The sequence below is a fragment of the Panthera tigris genome, chromosome A1, assembly GCF_018350195.1.
Source record: "Panthera tigris isolate Pti1 chromosome A1, P.tigris_Pti1_mat1.1, whole genome shotgun sequence".
Classification (NCBI taxonomy): Eukaryota; Metazoa; Chordata; class Mammalia; order Carnivora; family Felidae; genus Panthera; species Panthera tigris.
Window position 1 is genome coordinate 152983016 of NC_056660.1, and position 22687 is coordinate 153005702.

Genomic DNA, 22687 nt, shown 5'->3' on the forward strand with positions numbered 1-22687 from the left:
GAAACCATGTAATGTTTGTTTATAAGTAAACGAGTTTATAGTAACATTTAAGGTATTAGTGCTAAAACAAATGTTTTGTAGCTCTGGTCAGGGCACTGTAAAATATAAATCAAATAAATTGTGTCCTTTTCTCAGACAACTTACACTCCAAACTGCATGGAAGCGTGTAGGAAGTTGAGATACTGTATACATATTTAAAATACAACCATAAATGAGATATCACATTCAGGAACAGACAATATTCTCATTGTACTGGGAAATGCACGTTAGCCTGGGTAGTTGTGGAAAGAATGAATCATAGCCTCTCTTCCAGTGAATGACTCATGGCTGGTTGAATGGAGGTGGGAGTTTCAAGCACCCTTTCTTTGAATGATGGAAAGAATTTTTCATCATTTTATATATTATTCAATATCTCTGTCACTGTTGCTGTTGATAAATGATATGAAAAATGATCATTTATCATTTAAAATCAATTGAGATATTTACAACTAATACTTTCCTTCCATAGATCTGGAAGTGCTTTCCAAAAATCAATTAATTTGCGCAATATACTACTGTAAGGTTAGTCTTATTATCACCATTTTATGGACAAATTCAAAGCAAGAGAGGTTAATTAACCCATCACAGAGTCCAAAGGGCTGAGTGGCAAGGCAAAATGGACTGAGCACCAACTTGAAGGCCAGGAACTCTGCTTTTAGCATGGATTTTAATTGATTTAGATCAGTTTCTCCAGCCTAAAAAGCACAAGCAATAATTCTGAATTATCATGCAGCAATATAATGTGGATTAAATAATTAATATTCTGAAGCCCTTTATAAATGTGAATTATTATTACTCATTTTAGCTTTAGACCACTAAGTCAGCCAAACTACCTTCCAGCACTGGTGACTAAAGTGTAAATTAATTGGCTAAGTGAGAAATTCATCTCACACATTTCCTGCTGAGAGATAAGAGATTCCTCTCTGCTGATTGGAAATCTATATATACAATGGTGCATTTTACTCTGCTTCCCTTAATGTATGTGTTTGTATTCAATTCCCTGGGAATTCATCTTATACAGGGAGATCCATGTTCAAAATATTAGTGTAAAATGCTCATGTTTCTTTTAGGAAAGCCTGTCTCCCCTTTTCTAGAGATGCACTTTTAGGAATATTGTCATGTGGTCAGCCAAACTAGTAGTTTGCTTTTCTAATCTTTCACACACATGCTGGGAAAGATTACAGAAAATGCTATTTTCTCCAAAGACACACTGTCCTGGCTTATCAAGTTTTGTGCTTATGTTTGGTGCTTTTTCAATAAATGTATACAGGGAACATTATATTAGAAATCTTGGGGTTGCTTTATTAACTTTTTTTCCCTTAACCATTTGATTAGGAAAGTTATTGTTAGAGAGGCAAAAACTCCCAAACTCTTCTTTTAAAGGAAGGAAGGGCTCAGGTTTGAAAGAAAGGAAGTCTAAAAGTAATTACCAGTTTTATGCCTTTTCAGGAGGATAAGGAAGTCTGTCTACAGAATTCTTAATATATCAATGGATAAGTAATAAAAATTATTTTGAAGATTGTGTTAAGATAGATTTTCAGTTATTCATTCCACAATTTTTTTTTATGTTTTAAAATGTTTATTATTTATTTTTTGAGAGAGAGAGAGAGAGAGAGAGAGAGAGGGAGCAAGCGAGCTCAAGCAGGGCAGGGGTAGAGAGAGAAAGGGAGACACAGAATCCGATGCAGGTTCCAGGCTCTGAGCTGTCAGCACAGAGCCTGAGTGGGGCTCAAACCCACGAACCATGAGGTCATGACCTGAGCTGAATTCGAGGCTTAACCAACTGAGCCCCCCAGGTGCCCCTCAACAAGTATTTTTTGAGCATCCGTTATATGCCAGGCACAGTTGTAGATGCTGAGACTAAACACTAGGACTTTGCTGTGTATCACTTACAGTTAACAAACAAAAAAGTAGGTGTGTGAATATGTGTTCTAAGTCAGTTAGATAAAAGCTAGGAAAGTACAATGAAACCAAAAGGGGACAGAATATAATGGGGTTTCTGTTTTTAAAGGGGATGGCCATAAAAAGAGGAGATTGAGTCGAGCAGTTGGAAGGAGGTAGCAAGCCTTATGGGTATCTTTGGGAAGAGCATTCCAGGCAGAGGCAATAGTGAATACAGGAGCCCTGAGAAAGGAGTATGTGGAGGAGCAGGTGTGGTAGTGATTCTAAGGGACATCACAGGGCTTAGGTATTTGGAAACATGCTCAGTTCTCTGAAAATAGCTGAAAGACCTTTGGAGAAAGAAATTGTGCACGTACACATGCAGGAAGATACTGTAAACCCTTGAACATTGGCATGGACTATCAAGAGCTAGCAGACACCCGGTTTGCAAAGAGCTAGCAGAAGCTTGATTTATTAATTTCAAGGATGTTTCGTGAATAATTCTTGATTTTTCAAAACATATCAAGTGTCTAATTATGAAGGCAGAAGAGTAAACTTGTACTGAGGAAATGTATGTAATTTGGGCAACTACATATTGGGTCAGAGAGCCCACTGGATAACCCAGACAAATCAGTAGAGTGCACAGTGGTTTGTGTATCAATAAAGCATAATTTTTGCCTTTAATTTCTTTTATTTAGGTAAAAATCACACACCATAAAATTTACCCTTTTAAAGTAGACAATTTCGTGGTTCTCAGTATTATTCACAAAGTTGTATAAACATCACCATTGTCTAAATCCAGGATGTTTTCATGATGCCACTAGTAGTCATTCTCCTCCCATTCCAGCCCCCGCACTGGCAACTGGTAATCTGCCTTCTGTTTTTATGAATGTGACTATTTTGGACATTTTATTTTTTGAGAGAAAGCACAAGCAAGGGAGGGGCAGAGGGAGAGGAAGAGAGAATCTTAAGCAGTCTCCATGCTAGCATGGAGACTGATTCAGGCCTTCATCTCATGACCGTGAGAATCATGACTGAACCAAAATCAAGAGTTGGATGCTTAACTGACAGAGCCACCCAGTAACCCCTATTTTGGACATTTCATACAGATGGAATCATATGTGGCCTTTTGTGTCTGCTTCTTTCACATAACATAATGATTTCAATGTTCTTCCATATTGTAGTAAGAATAAGTAACTAATTCTTTTTTTATGTTTATTTTTTATTTCTGAGAGAGAGAGACAGAGTGTGAGTGGGGGAGGGACAGAGAGAGAGGGAGACACAGAATCTGAAGCAGGCTCCAGGCTCTGAGCTGTCAGCACAGAGCCTGACACAGGGCTCGAACTCATGAGCTGTGAGATCATGACCTGAGCCGAAGTTGGATGCTTAACCAACTGAGCCACCCAGGTGCTCCAGTCCTTGATTCTTTTTTATGGCTAAATAATACTCCATTATACGGATATATCACATTTTGTTTATTCATGTATTGTTAGACATTAGGATTGTTTCCACCTATTGGCTATTAGAGACATACCTGTACAAGTTTTTGTGTGGGCATATGTTTCCATTTATCTTGGGTATTTACCTAGAAGTAGAATTGTTTGGTCATGTGGGAACTATATGTTCAGCTTTTTGAGGAACTGTCAAACTGTTTCTCAACCTGGCTATACCATTTTACATTCCTACCAGCAATGTATGAGGGGTTCAATATCCCTACATCTTATTCCACACTTGATTTTTGATAATAGATGTTCTAGTGTGTATGAAGTGGTCTCTTGTTGTGTTTTTTATTTGTATGTTTCTAATGACTGATGATGTTGATCATCTTTTCATGGGCATATTGGCTATTTGTAATGCGTTTTTTTGGAGAAATTTTTAATCAAGTCCTTTGCCCATTTTTAAATTATATTGTCAATTTATTGTTGAGTTGAAAGAGTTCCCTATGTATTTTGGATACTGAATCCAGATATGTGGTTTGCAATTATTTTCTCCCATTCAATGGATTGCCATGTCTTTTCATGCATAAAAGCTTTAAAATTTGATGAAGTCTAATTTATCTTCCCTCTCAGGTACTGGATCCCTTGCATTTCCATATGAACTTTAGGATCAGCTTGTCAGTTTCTGTAAAGAAAAAAAATCAGCTGGGAATTTGATAGAGATTGTATTGAAACTTTAGATCTATTTGGGGAGTGACATAGTCGTAATACATATTTCCACATATATATTTAGGTCTTGTTTAATTTTTTCCACAGTGTTTTATAGTTTTTAGTTCCTATCAAGGACTTTTTAAGTTTATTCCTAAGGGTTTTTTATACTATGCTAAATGGCATTGTTTGCATAATTTAATTTTCAAATTCTTTATTTCTAGCATATAGAAATACAGTTGATTGTGGTATACTGACTTTGTATCCTGAAACATTGCTGAAATTGTTACCTCTAGCCAATTTTTAGAGGATCTATTATTTTTTTCTGTATGCAGGGTCATATCATCTGCAGATATAGCTTATCTTCTTGTCCACTCTTTTTTTTCTGTATCACTTAAGATTACTATGTTTCCTCACAAGAGGAATGTTACAATAAATTTTACAGGTAGTCAATCATACCTTGTTCAAACTGGGCACACATGAAATCTAGCATTATGGGAGTTTTATTTATTTGGTAGTGAACTTTTAACTATCAATGCAAACGCTAAGATACTACACCAAACATCTGCAGAAACTTTTTTCATCATTTTTTTGAATTGTTCACAAACATTTCCTATAAAATCCAATATACCACAAAGAAATGGCACATCTTTTTACTTCAATTTGAATACAATGGGAAAAAATATATATATATTTGCAAAGTTTAAAAGACACTAGCAGGCTGACAGTTTGACTATAGGTGAGAAAATCATCTAACAAAAATCATTTTTTTAGCATCAATCACTTCCATAACCAAGTATTATTCTGATTAATAAAACTTGCTGCCATTAGGCTTCTGGCAAATATCTATACCGTTACTGAATTTGTGGAGTTGCTCTTCACCTTGGTTCTCCTTCACAGTTAGTAGCATCGAAAGCTGCTGCAGGGCAGGGACAAGCATTTGCAAAAACAAAAACAATGTCCCCAGCTTACTATAAGCATGAATGTATATGACAGAATTACTTCTCAAGCAACGAATTTTTTTCAAATAATTTTTAAGTGTTTATTTATATTTGAGAGAGAGACAGTGTGAGAGTGGGAGAGGGGCAGAGAGATGGAGACAGAATCTGAAGCAGGCTCCAGGCTCTGAGCCGTCAGCATAGAGCCTGACATGGGGCTTGAACTCACAAGCCATGAGATCATGACCTGAACTGAAGTTAGATGCTTAACCAACTGAGCCACCCAGGTGCCCCATAAGCAATGGACTTTCAAATCATCAAGAAGTCACCAGAAACAAATTTGCCAAGATATGCTTATGTTTAAGAAGAGATGTATTTATTTATATCAAACAGAGTGTTTAGTTTCAAAACTTAGTGTTTAGTTTGGGGTGGGTTGGGGAATCCAGCCATTTGAAAAATGACAGTCTTAAAAAAATGAACACCAAAAATAGGTTCACTAAATTTATTTAAAAAATCAGAACATTTCTTACAAAAGAGAATTACATTCTGCACACTGCTATGAATAGATGCCAGGGACATATGGACTATTGTTACTTTTCCTCCCTGTTTCACTCCCCAAAATGTTACAATGACCACAAAGCAAAGTGTTCACAATAATTACATGGTTTTTTTTCTTTAGAACCACCAACAATGAGAAAAAATTAAAATTCATTCACTGTGCTGCTCTTTCAAAATTTTAATGTTAATTTTTGCACACCCTTCCCCAGCCTCCTTCCTTTTTGTAAGAAACTAAAAGATTTCTTCTGGTGAACAGCAAAGATTTCACTGCACCTCGAACGCAGAACACCTATGAAGCAGAGTAATGGTGGCTTTTTAAACAGAAACAAATAGAAAAAAAAAACCAAGATGTAGGATTCCTCTAGTTCTTCACTAGTTGTAGAACTTTCTAGAATCCTGCTTCACACTATAAAAAAAGAAAAAATATCTTGCATTAGAATCCTTCCACATCTGCACACTGCTTCACGCTATTCTGCCAATACTGTGCATTTTGTATCAGGTCCTGTGTTCCTGTAATTGTAATGGTGTGATCTTCAGATCCTTCTAAAGGTTCTTCAATTCTGATCGAAGCTTCTGTCTCGCAACGATTTGTTTAATCCTCTGACTGCCTCTGCCAATAATAGATCCAGCCAAATCTTTGGGAATAGTTACTTGCGTAGTAACAATAGGTCCACCAAGATAACCATATGAGCCACAACCCTACATAGGAATAATCCTATCCAGAGCCACCCTGTCGTTCATAAACCACCTTTCATTCTGATGGGCTCCATGCAACAGAGTTCTAAGTTTCGTCAGCACTGAAACCAACATTCCCATTATAGTGGTCTCCAGGTCCTCCTAGGCCATTAGATCTCCTCTTTTAGGTGGTGATAGTGGAGGAAGAGGAAGATTCTGAGCTCTGCTTCAACCCTGGCTACCTCATTCAGGAAGACACTGAGGAGGTCCTTGATGAGGGATGACATCATCATAATCTCTTCTAGATGGAGGCATAGGACACCAACCCTGACCAGGAGGCATTCTGTCAAAACCGCCTTTCCCCTGCATGGGAAATCCCACAGGACGTCGATGGCAGTCAGCAAACATTGTAAAACCATCCTAGATTTCATCATAAAAATTGGGATCATTAAGCTGTGCACGTCCTTTGATGGGTGACTCTGTTATAAGATCATGGATGATCTTGATGCACTGTTCAGTCCTATGAAGTTTTTCTCCAATGAGAACAGCTCTGTCAGTGGAATGAAGACAGGAGTCCTAGAAAAGCCTGACTGTTGTGTGTGTTCCCTCAACGTTCTTTGATTTTAGCACCTTTAACCCCAGTAATTCCTCCTGCCAGTCTCTGATGAATCAAGTTGCAACTTGAAGTCAAAGTTGCTTCCTTTATAGTGTTGGTATTTTAAGCATTCCACAGTATCAGATTCTAGTGGGAGCTGATTGGTTGCTGTGGGTGATGGCAACTGCAGGCCCTCCTCTAAGGTAGAAATTCTTCAGAATTTCTCCAATTGTTTCAGTATCAGCACTGATAGTCACTATATGCTCGGGCCACTTCCATCTGGGACTAAAACACTGGAATTGTGGTCTGTATGGGGAAACTTAATATTCTTGGCTCCTTCCCAAATCCTACCCCAGCATTCTTGCTCTGTAGTAGAATGTGTAAGTCAACCAACCATCTTACCAGTGTTTCTAGATTTTCTAAAGTCTTGTTCCTCTTCCGTATCTTCTATGTGGTGTTTACCAAATTCAGCATTGGTTATGGTGTCAGGGAAGGTTTCCTCTGGCTGGTCAGTTTCCATTTTCTTATAATAAATGGACAAAACAATCAGGTATTATATATCCTTGTAGAGCAGAGCGGAACTCTTCTGGGCAGGACCAGCTGACAGCCTAGTGCTCCAGTCACTCCCCCGCCCCGCCACCCCAGACCAACATCCCTAGGCCCCTGGGCTGCTGTGCTGCACTCAGCTGGTCACAGCTAGACAGAGTCTTCTTGTTCTTTCTCAATGCCTTTTATTTAGTTTTCGTGCCTAATTGCCTTAGTTAGAACTTTCATTCAGTATTGACTAGAAGTGTTTAAGTGGATTCCTTGTCTTATTTGTGATCTTAGGAGAAAGTGTTCACTTTTTCACTGTGAAGTATTATGTTACCTGTGGGTTGTTTTCTTTTTGTATATAATGGTTGAAGAGTTTCTATTTTAATCCTAGATTCTTGAGTTTTTTTATCCTGACAGGTGTTAGATATGTCAAATGCTTTTCCTGAAGTGATCATTTTTTGGTCCCTTAATCTACTTCTATGGTGTAGTATATTAATTTTCATACATTGAATGCATCTTTGCATTTCTCAAATAAATCCTACTTGATGATATTGTTTAATCCTTTTTATAAGTTGCCAGATTTGATTTGCTAGTATTTTGTTGAGGACTCTGGTGCTTATAACCTCTTTGTCTGTATAGGATAATTCTGGGCAGATGGAATGAATTGAGAAGTGTTCTCTCCACTTATATTTTTTATTTTCATTTTTATGGAAAAATGTGTTAAAGATTGGTTATTAGTTATTTTTTCTTTAAACATTTCATAGAATTGCCAATGAAGATCTCTCATCCTGAGATTTTTATTGGTGAGAAGTTTTTTGATTACTAATTCAGTCTCTTGTCATAGGTATATTAAAATTTTCCATTGCTTCTTGATTAAGTTTTGGTAATTGTATCTTTTATTCCTGATTTTTGTAATTTAAAACTTCAATTTTTTCTTGATCAGTCTAGCTACAGAGCTGTCATTAAAAAAAATTTCAAAGAACCATCTTTAAGTTTTGTTGATTCTCTTATTTTATGTTTTTCTATTCTCTCTTATTTCCCTCTCTAATCTTCATTATCGCTTAAAATTTTTGCTTTGGGCTTAGTTTTCTCTTTTTCTAGTTTCTAACAGTGGAAGATTTGGTGATTAATTTGAGATTTTTCTTTTTTATTAATAGAGGTGTGTAGAGCCATGAATGTTTTTATATTCACAGCTTTATCTTATTCATAGCATAAATAACTTGATATATTATATTTTCATTTTTTAAAAATGTGTTTTCATTTTTATTAATCTCAAGGTATTTTCTAATTTGTCTTGTGATTTCTTCTTTGACACCTTAATTATTATAGGAGCATGTTAATTTCCACATATTTATGGATTTCCCAAATTTCCTTCTGTTACTGAGTTCTCATTTCATTTCATGCTATCAGAGTATGCTTTGTTTCATTTAATCCTTTTAAATTTACTGAAGCTTGTTTTATGTCTTAACATATGACGTGTCTTGTAGAATGTTTCATGGACACTTGATCCTGGGGTTTTTGTGTAGTGTTGTAAGCTGTCTGTTAGGTATAATTGGTTTAAATTCTGTTCAAGTCTTATATTTCCTGCTTGATCTTCCATCTAGTTGATCTATCCACTGTTGAAAGTAGGGTATTATAGTCTCCATTCTACCAGTTTTTGCTTCATGTACTTGTTAGGTGCATGGATGATTATAATAGGTATACTTCTTGATGCATTGATACTTTTTTCATTATAACATGTCCTTCTTTGTGTCTAGTAACAACTTTTGCATTAAAGTCTATTTTTTTGAAATTAGTATAGCCATTCTTATTGTTTGCATGCTGTATCTTTTTCTATCTTTTCATTTTCAACTTATTTGTGTTTGTAAGTCTGAAGTGTACAGAAAGCATCTAGTTGAATTATTTTTTAAAAGTTCATTCTGTCAGTTTCTGCATTTTAATTGGAGAATTTAATCCACTTATCTTTAATGTAATTATTAGATTACATTTGCCATTTTGCTATTTGTTTTACATGTTTTTGGTTTTCTTAGTTCCTCTCTTTCTCCATGACTACCTTATTTTGTATTCAGTAGATATTTTCTGCTGTACCATTGAAATATCCTTGTTTATTTTACTATATTTCTGAGATTTCTTTTTTTTTTCAGTAACTAGGGAATACCATTAACATCTTCATTTATTATAGTCTAATTCAGATTAACACCAATTTAATTCAAATGGTATAAAACATTTTCTCCTTGTGACTCCATTCCCTCTCCTTTCTTTGTGCTGTTATTTTCCTACAAATTTCATCTTCATAAATATATGCTCAGGGATATAGATATATAATCATTGCTTTGTACTTTTAAATCATACAGGAGAAAACTAGAGTTATAAATAAAAGATAAATTTATATTGTCTTTTAAAAATATTTTGTTTATCTGAGAATGTGTTAATTTCTCCTACATTTTTGAATGATAAATCTATTAAATATAGAACTCTTGGTTGTCTAGGAATGGAGCTTTGAAAGCATTCCAATAATATTTTGCTCCTTCCAGTGGCGGTTAGGCTGATGATTGTCATGATAAATGCAGGCTTTGGATTTTTAAGACTATCATGGATCTACAGAGGAAGGAATGGGGATAAAGCAAGTTAAAATGTCAAAAGCTCACTGCTCTTACCAATTCAGCTGTTTTTCTTCTACTTTTCATTTTTTAATAAGCACTCCTCAGATTGCTGCAAGCCTTTGGTTATTTTCAGCATTGCAAAAAGCTAAATCTGACATTTTTTTGCCAGTATTTTTATTGCTTTTATGGAAGAGAGACTTTTCAGACGTCCATACTTGTTCTTTATACTGATGTCACTAGAACACTTAGGGTGAATCATTTTAACATCTCACCATTTGTTATAGCGTTCCAAATTAAAGCTGGTTGTTTTAGACTGAGTTTCACTGGAAACAGAACATGAGATAAAGACCTGTATACAGATAGTTTATTTGGAAGGTAATTCTAGGGAGCAGAAGTGAAAAAGCCAAAAGAATGAGGATGAGAAGGAGCACAAGCCAATATCAGGCTGTGTTAATCATGTCACTGCTACAAGCAATGGAGGCTTGGCAGTACTAGGACCTCCATGGAAACACACAGAATGCCTTTCAAACCAGAGGTGAATGCATTTTTCCATCAGCTCTTCAATTGGCTGGTTCTATCTGCAATGTTCTTAACTTTCCCATACTTCTATGTCTCAAGTGCCATGACCAGAGAAAATGCCTGTATTATCCACACATTGAGGGAAAAGTGTATACCTGCTGTAGACACTGTCAGCACAAAATGAATCAAAGGTCTCTCTGGTATTGTTTTCCCTAGCTGAGACTGCAGTCAGAGGTGAGGTGAAGAGGACATGGGCTGGAGTATCTATGTGTATTAGTCAGGGTTCTCCAGAGAAACAGAACCAGCAATAGAGAAACAGAAGCAACGGTGTGTGTGTGTATGTGTGTGTCTGTGTGTGTGTGTGTCTGTGTGTATATGGTGTATTGTATGAGCCAATTTCATATATATATATATATATATATATATATATATATATGCCATTTTTTAGAGTTTATTTTTATTTTGAAAGAGAGATTGAGAGCATGTGCAGGGGAGGGGCAGAGAGAGGGGGAAAGAGAAAGAATCTCAACAGGCTCGGTGCTGTCAGTAGGGAGCCTAGTGTGGGGCTCAAATCCATAAACTCTGAGGTCATGACCTGAGCCAAAACCAAGAGTTGGACACTCAACCATCTGAGCCATCTAGGAACCCCTATATGCACCATTATAATAATATATACAATATATTATGATATATGACAAGGAGTTGGCTCACACAGTTACGGGGCTGGCAAGTCCCAAGATTTGTAGGATTAGTCTGCAAAATGGAAATGCAAAAGAGCTGATGGTGTGGCTCCATTTTAAGTTCAAAGGCACAATAACAAGGAGAGTTGATGATGTCTGAAGGCCAGCAGGCTTGCAACCCAGAAAGAGCTGATATGATATTTCAGATTGAGTTTGAAGGCTGGAAGAAGCCCATGTCCTAGAGAGAAGGCAGTCAAACAAGCAAAAAAAACCACCTCTCTTCCTTAGAGAATAGTCAATCCCGTTGTTCTATTTAGGCTTTCATCTGGCTGGATGAGGGCCCATACTTTAGGGAGAACAATCTACAAAATCTGCTGAAGTTAATCTCATTCAATATGCTCATAGAAACACCTGGAATAATGTTTGGCCAAATATCTGGGAACCCTGTGGCTCATTCAGGTTGACACATAAAATTAACCATTATGTTATGACATTTATTAAATCAGTCTACAGGTCAGACATTAATAACTAGAACTAACTAGTTAATGATTGCTTTACCTAGCAATCTAGGATAGTGTAGTGTTAGGAAATTATAAGCTTTGTCTAATCAACCCTTACAGATAGAAATAGAACTCAAGTACTCAGTTACAAATATTACATTCCCAAAGTAATATAATGTATTGTAGAAAAAATTAACATTAAGATATTCTATTTCAGTTACAATGATTTCTTTGTAGCTGTAAAGTTAATCTATGAAATAAATTCTAATAAAAGCAGTATAAGATTTTTTCATTTTCAAGTTTTTATTAAATTCCAATTAATTAACATTTAGTGTGATATTAGTTTCAGGTGTAGAATTTAGCGATTCATCACTTACATACACACCCAATGCTTATCACAAGTGTCCTGCTTACACCCATCACCCATTTAATCCATCCTCCATCATCCATCTTTCCTCCAGCAACCCTCAGTTAGTTCTCTGTAGCTAAGTGTCTTTTTTATGGTTTGCCTCTTTCCCCCCCATGTTCATTTGTTTTGTTTCTTAAATTCCACATCTGAGTAAAATCATATGGTATTTGTCTTTCTCTGATGATTTAATGTGCTTAGCATAATACTCTCTAGCTCCATTCATGTCTTTGGAAATGGTAAGAATTCATTCTTTTTTTTATGGCCAAATAATATTCCATTGTACGTGTATACCACCTCTTCTTTATCCATTCATCAGCTGATGGACATTTGGGCTCTTTCCATACTTTGGCTGCTGTTGATAATGCTGCTATAAACATTGGGTTGCATGTGCTCCTTTTGAAGTAGTATTTTTATATCCTTTGGGTAAATACCTAGTAGTGCAATTGCGGGATCATGGGGTAGTTCTATTTTAGCTTTTTAAGGGAACTCCATGCTGTTTTCCAGAGTGGCTGCACCAGTTTGCATTCCTTCTAACAGTATAAGTTTTCCCTTTCTCCACATCCTCACCAACAACTGCTGTTTCCTGTGTTGTTAATTTCAACAATTCTGACAGGTGTGGGGTGATATCTCATTATAGTTTTTATTTGTATTTCCCTGATGACGAGTGATGTTGAGCATCCTTTCATGTGTCTGTTAGCCATCTGGATATCTTTTTTGGAAAAATGTCTATTCATGTCTTCTGCCCAGTTTTTAACTGGATTGTTTTTTGGATGTTGAGTTTGGTAAATTATTTATAGGTTTTTGATACTAACCCTTTATTGGAAATGCCATTTGCAAGTATCTTCTCCCATTCTGTAGGCTGCCTTTTACTTTCATTATTGTTTCTTTTACTGTGCAGAAGCTTTTTATCTTGAAGTCCCAATAGTTTATTTTTGCTTTTGTTTCCTTTGCCTCAGGAGACCTAATAAGAACTTGCTACAGCTGATGTTAGGGAGGTTACTGCCTGAGTTCTCTTCTAGGATTTTGATGGTTACATATCTTATTTTTAGGTCTTTTATCCATTTTGAGTTTATTATAGTGTATGGTGTAAGAAAGTGGTCCAGTTTGGTTTTTTGCATGTTTCTGTCCAGTTTTCTCAACATTTGTTGAAGAGACTGTCTTTTTGCCATTGGATAGTCTTTCCTGCTTTGTCAAAGGTTAGTTGGCCATACATTTGTAGGTCCATTTCTGGGTCTTTTATTCTGTTCCATTGATCTATGTGTCTGTTTTTGTGCCAGTACCATACAGTCTTGATCACTGCAGCTTTGTTTGTTTGTTTTTTAATGTTTATTTTTGATAGAGACAAAGTGCTAGTGGGGGAGGGGCAGAGAGAGAGGGAGACAGAATTTGAAACAGGCTCCTAGCTGTCAGCACAGAGCATTATGTGGGGCTTGAACTCAAGAATGGCGAGATCATGACCTGAGCTAAAGTCAGACACCCAATCCACTGAGCCACTCAGGTGCCCCAAACGGGATGTTTTTTAACCACCATGTGTTTGTGGTCTTTCCAACTTTTTTCTTGTGATTAACTTGAAGTTTAATAGCATTATGGTCAGAAAATATGCATGGTATGATTTCAGTCTTGTTGCACTTATTAAAGCCTGATTTGTGACCTCGTATGTGATCTCTTCTGGAGAATGTTTCATGTGTACTCAAAAAGAATGTGCATTCTGCTGCTTTAGGATGAAATGTTTTGAATATATCTGTTGAAGTCCATCCAGTACAGTGTGTCATTCAAAGCCATTGTTTCCTTGTTGATTTTCTCTTAGATGATCTGTCCATTGCTATAAGTAGGATATTAAAGTCCCTTACTATTATTATTGTTAATGAGTTTCTTTATGTTTGTTTTTTATTGTTTTATATATTTGGGTGCTCCCAAGTAGGTAGCATAAATATTTACAATTGTTAGATCTTCTTGTTGGATAGTCCCCTTTATTATGATATAGTGCCCTTCTTCATCTCTTGTTACAGTCTTTGGTTTAAAATCTAGTTTGTCTAATAAAAGCATTGCTACTGTGGCTTTCTTTTGACATCCATTTGTATGATGAATGTTTCTCCATCCTCTCATTTTCAATCTGCAGTTTTGATCTCTAGGCCGTATATTGATGGGTCTTGTTTGTTTTTTTTTTTTAATCTATTCTGACACCCACTATATTTTGATTGGAGCATTTAATCCATTTACATTCAAAGTGATTATTGATATGTATTTAGTGCCTTTTTTTTTTTACTTGTTTTTTTGTTGTTTCTGGAGACTTACTCAGTTCTTTTCTAGTTTTTGTTGCTTTTGGTCTTTCCCACTCAAAGTGTCCCCCTTTAATATTTTTTGCAGAACTGGTTTAGTGGTCATGAATTCCTTTGGTTTTTGTTTGTCTGGGAAACTTTTTATCTCTCCTCCTATTCTGAATGATAGCCTTGCTTGATAGAATATTCTTCACTGCATATTTTTCCTAGTCATCACGTTGAGTATATCATACCCCTCCCTTTTGGCTTGCCAAGTTTCTGTGGAGAGATCTGTTGCTAACTTTACTATATTTTGCAAATTTAGCTATTATGTCTTGGTGTTATGCTGTTTTTTGCTGTGCCTCTCTGTGCCTCTTGGATTTGGATGTATGGTTTCCTTCCCCAGATTAGGGAAGTTTTCAGCTACAGTTTGCTCAAATCAACCTGCCCCCTTTTCTTCTTCTGGGTCTCCTGTGACATGAATGTTATTATGCTTGATGGAGTCACTGAGTTCCCTAAGCCTACTTAGGGAATCTTATGATTCAAGATTTTTCTTTCCCCCTTTTGTTTAGCTTTATTATTTTCCATATTGCTATCTTCTATATCAGTGATGTGTTCCTCCCCTTCTTCCATCATTGTGCTCATTACAGTCAGTCAGTTTCAAATCTTGGTTATTGCATTTTTCATTTCATACTAGTTTTTAAGTCTTTTTATCTTTTTGGTAAAGGTCTCCCTGATGACCTCTACGCTCTTCTCAAGCCCAGGTAGTATCCTTATGACTGTTGCCTTAAATTCTGGATCAGGCACATTTCTTATATCTGTTTTGATTAGATCCTGGCTGTGACCTTTTCTTGTTCTTTGTTTTGGTATGAATTCCTCCACCTGGGCATTTTGTGTAGGTCACAGTCTCTGTATTCTTCTTTGTGTTAGGAAGGCTGTTATGTTTCCCTTTCCTGAGAGTAATGGCTTTATACAGAAGAGGTCATATAATGTCCAGGATCTGGCACATCAGGAAGTGTCTCTGGTGTGTGTGCTGCATGCACTCTACTACTGTGTTATGGCTGCTCTATCCCTTAGGTCAGTCCTCTGTAGCATTTCTACTTGTCTGCAGTGGGGAATGTTTGCAACTTGGCCAGAGTGTGGAGAGTTTTAACTAGGTTTGCTCTGGTCTGCTTGCTAAAAGAGATCTGCTGCTATTTCCACTAGAATTGAAGTTTTGCAGAACTCTATGGTCAGTACATGTCATTTATGTGGGCATTCGTTCTGGTCTTCTGGGGGAAGGGGCACACTATGCTGATCCTTAGGCACACTTTCCTGAAAAAAGCAGTACCGGCAGAGTGCCAAGGGTGTACACCACAGGGTGAGACTTGGTGTAAGCACATCAAGCAGCCTGTGCTGTTTGTTGAAGTTAGTTTATGCTGAGGGGCTGGGGAGGAAAATGGCCCCAGGAAGCTCCTTTGTCCCTGAGAGGAGAAAGTGGAGTCTGTGCTTGCTGTTCTCAGGGAAGCCCTCTCAGAAGAGCAAATAACTTCCCCTCTGCATCCTAGGCATTTTTTAGATTGTTGTTTTCACACTGTCTCTTGGCATTATTTGCCTGCCTGAAACAGTGCTATGCACTTTGGGGTCTATCCCAGCCAAGCTTGCTAACTTTTAAAACTCCAGACATTAGGCATCTGATTTGGTGAGGACCTGAGCTGGTCTTCTGGGGGTGAATCTCACTGTGCTGGGACTGTTGTAGGTTTGACTAAGGAGGGCAGTTTTGCCAGAGTGCATGGGCATGGGATTTGGAGCAAAACATGTTAAACAGCCAGTGTCCAGGGTGGCTGCCCTCAGTAGGTGTCTCTGTTCCTATGCTGAGGGGTAGGGGAGGGGAACAGTGCCTGCTAGCTTTTTTGTTCCCAGAGAGGCTATGCCACCTCTCCCAGATGTGCTCTAAGAAAAGGGAACAGTTTCTCCCTGTGAGTCTTAGGTGATCATCAGTTTGTGCCTTAGCCCGCCTCCCCACCCCTTCTGGATTCCCTGCCTGCTTTTTCTCCATGAGTAGGGGAGCACTCTCAGGGCTCTATCCTAGCCATGCTCCAGACCTTGAAGACTTCAATCTTAAAGTCTTGCTGGTTGCAAAAGGTCACGAAAATCAGCCCCTCTCATTTTCCCAGCCAATGGCTTTGGGGAAGTGTTCTCCTTATGCAGTCCCCTGTGTGCTTCTCTCTCTCTCTGACCTCCTTCCATGACCAGGGCTCCCTCCCCTGCTCAGCACCCATGTTCCATTTCTCCGCCAAACCATGCTTCCACACCTCCTACCTTCCTGGATGTGACCTCTTCTCTTCCTCTAGTTGTGCAGTTTGTTGTGTCAGTCCTCGGGTTGATTTCATTGAGATATAAAACTTTTAAAGAATAAATTATATACTATATTTAATGTCTCCATCTTAAGTATATACACAAATATTGTTAAGGTATGCTTTTTAAGGAATATATGCAGTATATCAATGTTTGTTTATGACTCAAATTTTTCTAAGCAGAGCTATAAATAAGTTATTTTCCATTTCATTTGATGCTATAATTTTAGGTGCTATCGTATATTAATGCTTCAGTTCATTAAATTTGTCCTTAACAATATAAGGTTCTGCTATTCTAGTGCTAGGTGACAGAATTAGATTTCTAGCCCCAGGGTACTTAAAGGTGACAGCAAGGTTCTGTTACATTTTTGCAATTTATTAAACGTGTTTGGAAAAGAGATACCAGATGCTTAGATAAAGATTTGGGGTTTTGCAATTCTTTATACTAAAGATAAAAGAGAAGAAATATATATTAGTGTAGAAAATTCAGCTTGCCAAGTGTTTTTATAATTTTCTTCTTGTTTTGAATAACAAAAAATTATAGAGATATAAATTATATTACATTGTTCTGAATTTGGTCAGGTAAATCAGGTATTTATTTTATGCAAATGAAGGACTATTTTTCATATTTTTAAATTACTACCTATTTGAAAATCTTCATCTGTGATTGAAAAATGACTTCCAAGTTAATGATCAAAGTTTCCCTGGAGGACCCAGAGGACATAGCATCAAAACAAAGAATTACTTGCAGGCCTTAAAGCCAAATAATATTTTCTCTGCTGGATTTTGGACTTCTTTGGGAGCTGTGACCCCTTTGTGCCTTCCAATTTCTCCCTTTTGGAATAAAAATATCTTAGGCTTGTCTCATCATTGTATTTTGGGAAAGGATAGTTGGTTTTTACATTTCACAGGTTCACAGATGGAGCGAAATTTTGCTTCGGGATGGGCAATACTCAGAGTCTCACCTGTAGCTGATTCAGATGATTTATTGATTTATTTTTTTATTTGAGAGAGAGAGCGAGAGAGAGAGCGAGCATGAATGGTAGAAGGGCAGAGGAAGAGAGAGAGAATCCCTAGCAGGCTCCACACTCAGTGCAGAGCATGATGCACAACTCAATCCCCTGACCCTAGGATAATGACCTGAGCTGAAATCAAGAGTTGGAAGCTCACGTGACTGAGACACCCAGATGTTCCTGAATCAGATGATTTTGTTGAGCAGATATAGAATTCTTTGTTTTGGTTTTTAGATGAGATACTAGTATTTAGAGTTAATACTAGAATGGTTTAAGTCTGTTGAAGATACGAAATGAGGTGAGTGTTTTCTTTTTTATTACAGGACAGATACAACTTTGGGGGGCCAAGGGTGGACTATACTGGATTGAATGGTGTCCCTCCAAATTCACGTCTACCCAGAACCTCAGAATGTAATCACTTAGAAATAGTGTCTTTGCAGATGTAATTTGTTAAGATGGGGTCATACTGAATTAGGATGGACCCTTAGTTCAAAGACTGGCATTCTTATAAAATGACCATGTGAAGACACAGACACACACATAAACACAAAAGAGAAGGTCCTGTGAAGGAGGTGGACATTGGAGGGAAACATCTATAATCCAGGGAATGCCAAGGATTCCTAGAAACCACGAACAGCAGAGAGGGAAGAAGGATTCTTCCCTAGTGTCTTCAGAGGGTGCCTAGCCCAAATGATATTTTCATTTTTTATTCCTAGACTCCATAACCTTGGAAGAATAAATTTCTCTTATTTTAAGCCACCCACCTTGTAGTGTTTTGTCATGGCAGCCCTCTGGAACTAATGCAGTTTTGTACTCAGACATGTCAGGAATGACCAGGTAGACAGAAATTGGAACTACTAGTCCTTTTAGAACACGTAGATGTAAGACAATCATGCACTTAGATGCCAAATGCAGCACTGATTACTAAACTCATACTGTAGTATTGCTAGCAAGTTACTAGGTTTACATATAAAGTGTACATACTTTCCACTATTTAAGGAATTAGGTTATTACAACATAGTACTTAGGACCCAGGACCTAATGTAAAAGAATTTCCCCAAGGACCTCTACCAAATACATGGTCATCAGGTAACCTTTAAAGTCAGCCGCAGGTATCTTCTCTATGTATGCCTAAATATGACTTCTCAATTTGTTGCTGCTAAATCCACTAGATACTAAAAATTTTCTGTTATGTTTTCATATAGTCCGTGCACAGTTTGTTATCATGTATACTTTATCCATAGGCAAAAGCACTTAAGACTGAGGTGGCATCTGGCTGACTCAGTCGGTTAACTGTCCGCCTCTTGGTTTTGGATCAGATCATGTCTCAGTTTTGTGGATTCAAGCCCCACATCAAGCTCTACACTGATAGCATGGAGACTGGGATTCTCTCTCTCTCTCTCTCTCTCTCTCTCTCTCTCTCTCTCCCTCTCCCTCTCCCTCTCCCTCTCCCTCTCCCTCTCCCTCTCCCTCCTCTCCCCCCCTCGCTCTCTGCCCCTCCCCCGCTCGTGCTGTCTGTCTCTCAAAATAAATAAACTTTAAAAAATTAAAAAAAAAACCCTGAAATCTAAAAATAGAAAAGGAAATAAGTATATATGTGCAAATGACAGAAGCAGTTGAACGTTTCTTATAAGCAGATGTTATGGAGCAGATATGATTGAAAATTTCTCTTAATAATACTCTGAAGCTAACCAATCAACGAAAGTTAAGTTAGAGAGGACTCATTCTTCCTTTTTTCCGTTTACTGTTTTGAGATAAATTAACGATTTATCTCACTTTTTCACTTTAAAGTGAAAGGTGTCACTTTTTCACTTCAAGACTTACCAGAGGCATTGTTTCCTCTAGGATGCTATCTTTGAACTCCAAGTCCAGATATTTGTCCACAGCTAGTTGCTAGATCCCCAGTGCTTTTGCAGATCTTTTATTGTAGTGTAATAATTTGTTTATGTGATTGTCTTCTCTACTTGACTATCAACCCCTAAAGAAAGTTCATTGGACTAGATAGGTTGCATTTTCTCCAGGACTGAACAGTCTTTATCTTTAAAAACAGCTTTGACAGTTTAATGGACATACAGTAAAATGCATATATTTCAAGTGTACAATCTGATAAGTTTTGACATATATGTATGCCCATTGGGCCATCATCATAACGAGAGTGAACTTGGTCATCACCCCCCCCCGCCCAGTGTCCTTGTATGGATGAGATGGATTTAAATGAAACTTTAGAAGAGATACTGATTATAGAGAACTTAAAATATTCTGGATAAAAATGTCAGTGGGGGAAGTTTATGTAATTTGTAGCAGTTAGATCACAACCTTCCAGGCAGAATATGAGATAGCCTTTTTATTTATTACTTTTTTTCTTTTTTTAGAGAGAGGGAAAGAGGGAGCACAAGTGGGGTAGAGGGGCAGAGAGAGAAAAAGGAAGAATCTTAAGTAGGCTCTATGCCCAGTGTGGAGCCCAACCAGGGCTTGATCCCACGACCTTGGGGTTATGACCTGAGCTGAAAGAGGAGTTAGACGCTCAACAGACTAAGCCATCCAGGTGCCCCTGGAAATGTCTTTTTAAGACTCATTCTGGCCTATTGAAATCCTCTCCCTGCATCATATCTGCTCAAGAAATGGTGCCTTGGGTTTGATGTTAACCTTAGTGAGTTTGGAACTCAGTAAAAACCAATAAAAGCTAATACTGTAGGTCATTAATTCTAGGTTTATATTTTAATTCCTTGAAATGAGGATTCATCTTGCAATCAGTAATGTGTCATGATTTAATTAGCATTTTCTTTTAATCAGTATATAAAGTAATAGTGAATCTTAATATTCATTTTATCTCCTATTATACAAAATCTGCTTCTTTGTGGTTAAAGGATCAGAGACAGAATGCCTATTATATTTTCTCTAAGTTTACAGTTTCCTACTAAGCCATTCATGGTTCTGGTTTTTTGTGTAGTCTCCTGAGGTTTGAATTGTGGGCCTGTTGCCATAGGACTCAGCAAGAGTCAGTTGGAAGGATACAGGAAAATGAAAAGCCCTTTGATGTTAAGATAACCTGATGTAGCTATGAGATGTTACTCTTTGCAAAAATAATTAAAACCATTTTTGAAATTTGTACAAGTCATTGTGTAAAGAAAGACTTGTTTTAGGGCCCTACCCAAAAAAGGCATATAAATGGGACCAGAAAGAAGGACTGACTAATCAAAGGGCAGGAAGGAGAATGTGGAAAATAAACCTTATTATAAATTTAATCTGGACTCACCCTGTCAAATTAGAGGTATAGATCAGAAGTTTTATACTGTTGTTATTGTTGAGTTTGTGTCTTTGGGGATGCTGCTCACTGGGTATATTCACACACTGGGTGTGTTGCCTGGCAAGTTCCAAACACTGTTGCAATTTAAATGAAAAGCCAGTAGTAAAGAAGGGATATTGATCACATGACAGGCTGTCCTGATGGTGTCAAGATGGAACGTATTGTGTTTGTATTAATCACAACCTGGGGTTTTTTGTCTTGTTCTTTGGGATTAGAAATGTGCTTTTATTGGACATGAAGAGTACATCCATTTCTCAGGATCAGAGTCATTTTTACCAGGGACCTAGGACCAAACTGTTAAAGAACAATGAGAAGTAAGACTGTCAAGTGGCCCGACCAGCATATTCTCTTATTTTAGGTAGAGCTACACGGAAAACTAAATTACAATCAGAAGACCACTTGATGAGGACAGAATCATCAAGGTTAATAGTGTGATAAATAACAGAAATAGAGTTCATAAATTAGTGGTTGAGGGTACCCTCTCTCTGTGTCATGCTTGTTCAAAACCAGTCTCTAGTATTTAAACTTTGTTTATTTGTGGTTCAAAATTGACCATCTCTCTACTATTTATTTCCACAGTCTTATTTAGGCTACTGTATAATTGGTTATGTTTCAAGTTGACTCAATTATCATTATATGCCTGTCTTAACTGCAATGTTTATGTACCAAACTCTCAGTCATATATCTTGTCTGAGTTAATATTTTGGTTTACTCTTGCATTTGAATAACCATCTCTGTGTGATTTGTGACTTTTTAGGTTTATATGTTTGTATGTATTTGAAATTTTAATAGTTTATCTTTTAAATTATGATCTAATTCTTGAATAGGGAGATTCTTTGTCATTGCCTTCATGCACTATCATAGATAGCAGATTTCAAAGTACCTCCAAATATTTTAGGACTTTGGAAGGGTTTCTGGATTCTGGGTAGGCCATATGAAAAAGGGAGATTGAAGAGGGTCAAAAACATTGGTTTTGGCAGTTTCTTTGAAGCAAGTTTCAGTGTTCAGGTACAATCAGAGTTGGCTTAAAAGTAAGGTGGATACATCAAGCCTTTCTTGAATATCCATATTTCCTCCATTATAGTCACTCTGACAGACTTATTAATCTCTTTATCTTCCTTTTTTGTTTCACTTTTTTCTCCTATCAATAATGGAGAATGATTCTCAATTCATGCAAATGAATATTACTATACAGATAAGTGTAGCTGACAGTCACTGAATGCTAATTTTATTATTCACATTTAGCATGTGCATAAATTAAGTCGTGTTGTTCAAGTTTCTTTATGCAATTGTTATGAAATGAATAGTTCTTAAGCTAAAGTCATTCTCTTACTAACTTTGTTTTTACACTTCTTTATAAATATACCTATGAAGATTATTTCCCTTTCCTATTTTTTAGAAAGGAAGAATTATAAGTAGAAAGTTAACAATGGGAAGGATGTGCGTTCATTTGCATGAAATTATTGTTAAGGACAAAATTACTATACAAGTATTATAATGTTGAGATTGCATGCAGTACATAATAATTATGTTATTATACTTTAAATCTTCTATTGGTCAGAATTGTCAGTTTATAAGAGTAACCTTTGAGGAAAAATGAGTTAAAGGGAATGGGTAGAGAACAAACCAATGAGAAATCTTACTGGAGAGGTAGTGGTATGGTAGAGACTGATGAGCTTTTAACTAAACCATATTTTC

At 37.0% G+C, this 22687-nt stretch overlaps 1 pseudogene; it reads right to left on the reverse strand.

The window, feature by feature from the left end:
* Nucleotides 1-5846: 5846 nt before the first annotated feature.
* LOC102958724 lies at nucleotides 5847-7350 on the reverse strand (annotated as a pseudogene).
* Between the last annotated feature and the right edge of the window lie 15337 nt (nucleotides 7351-22687).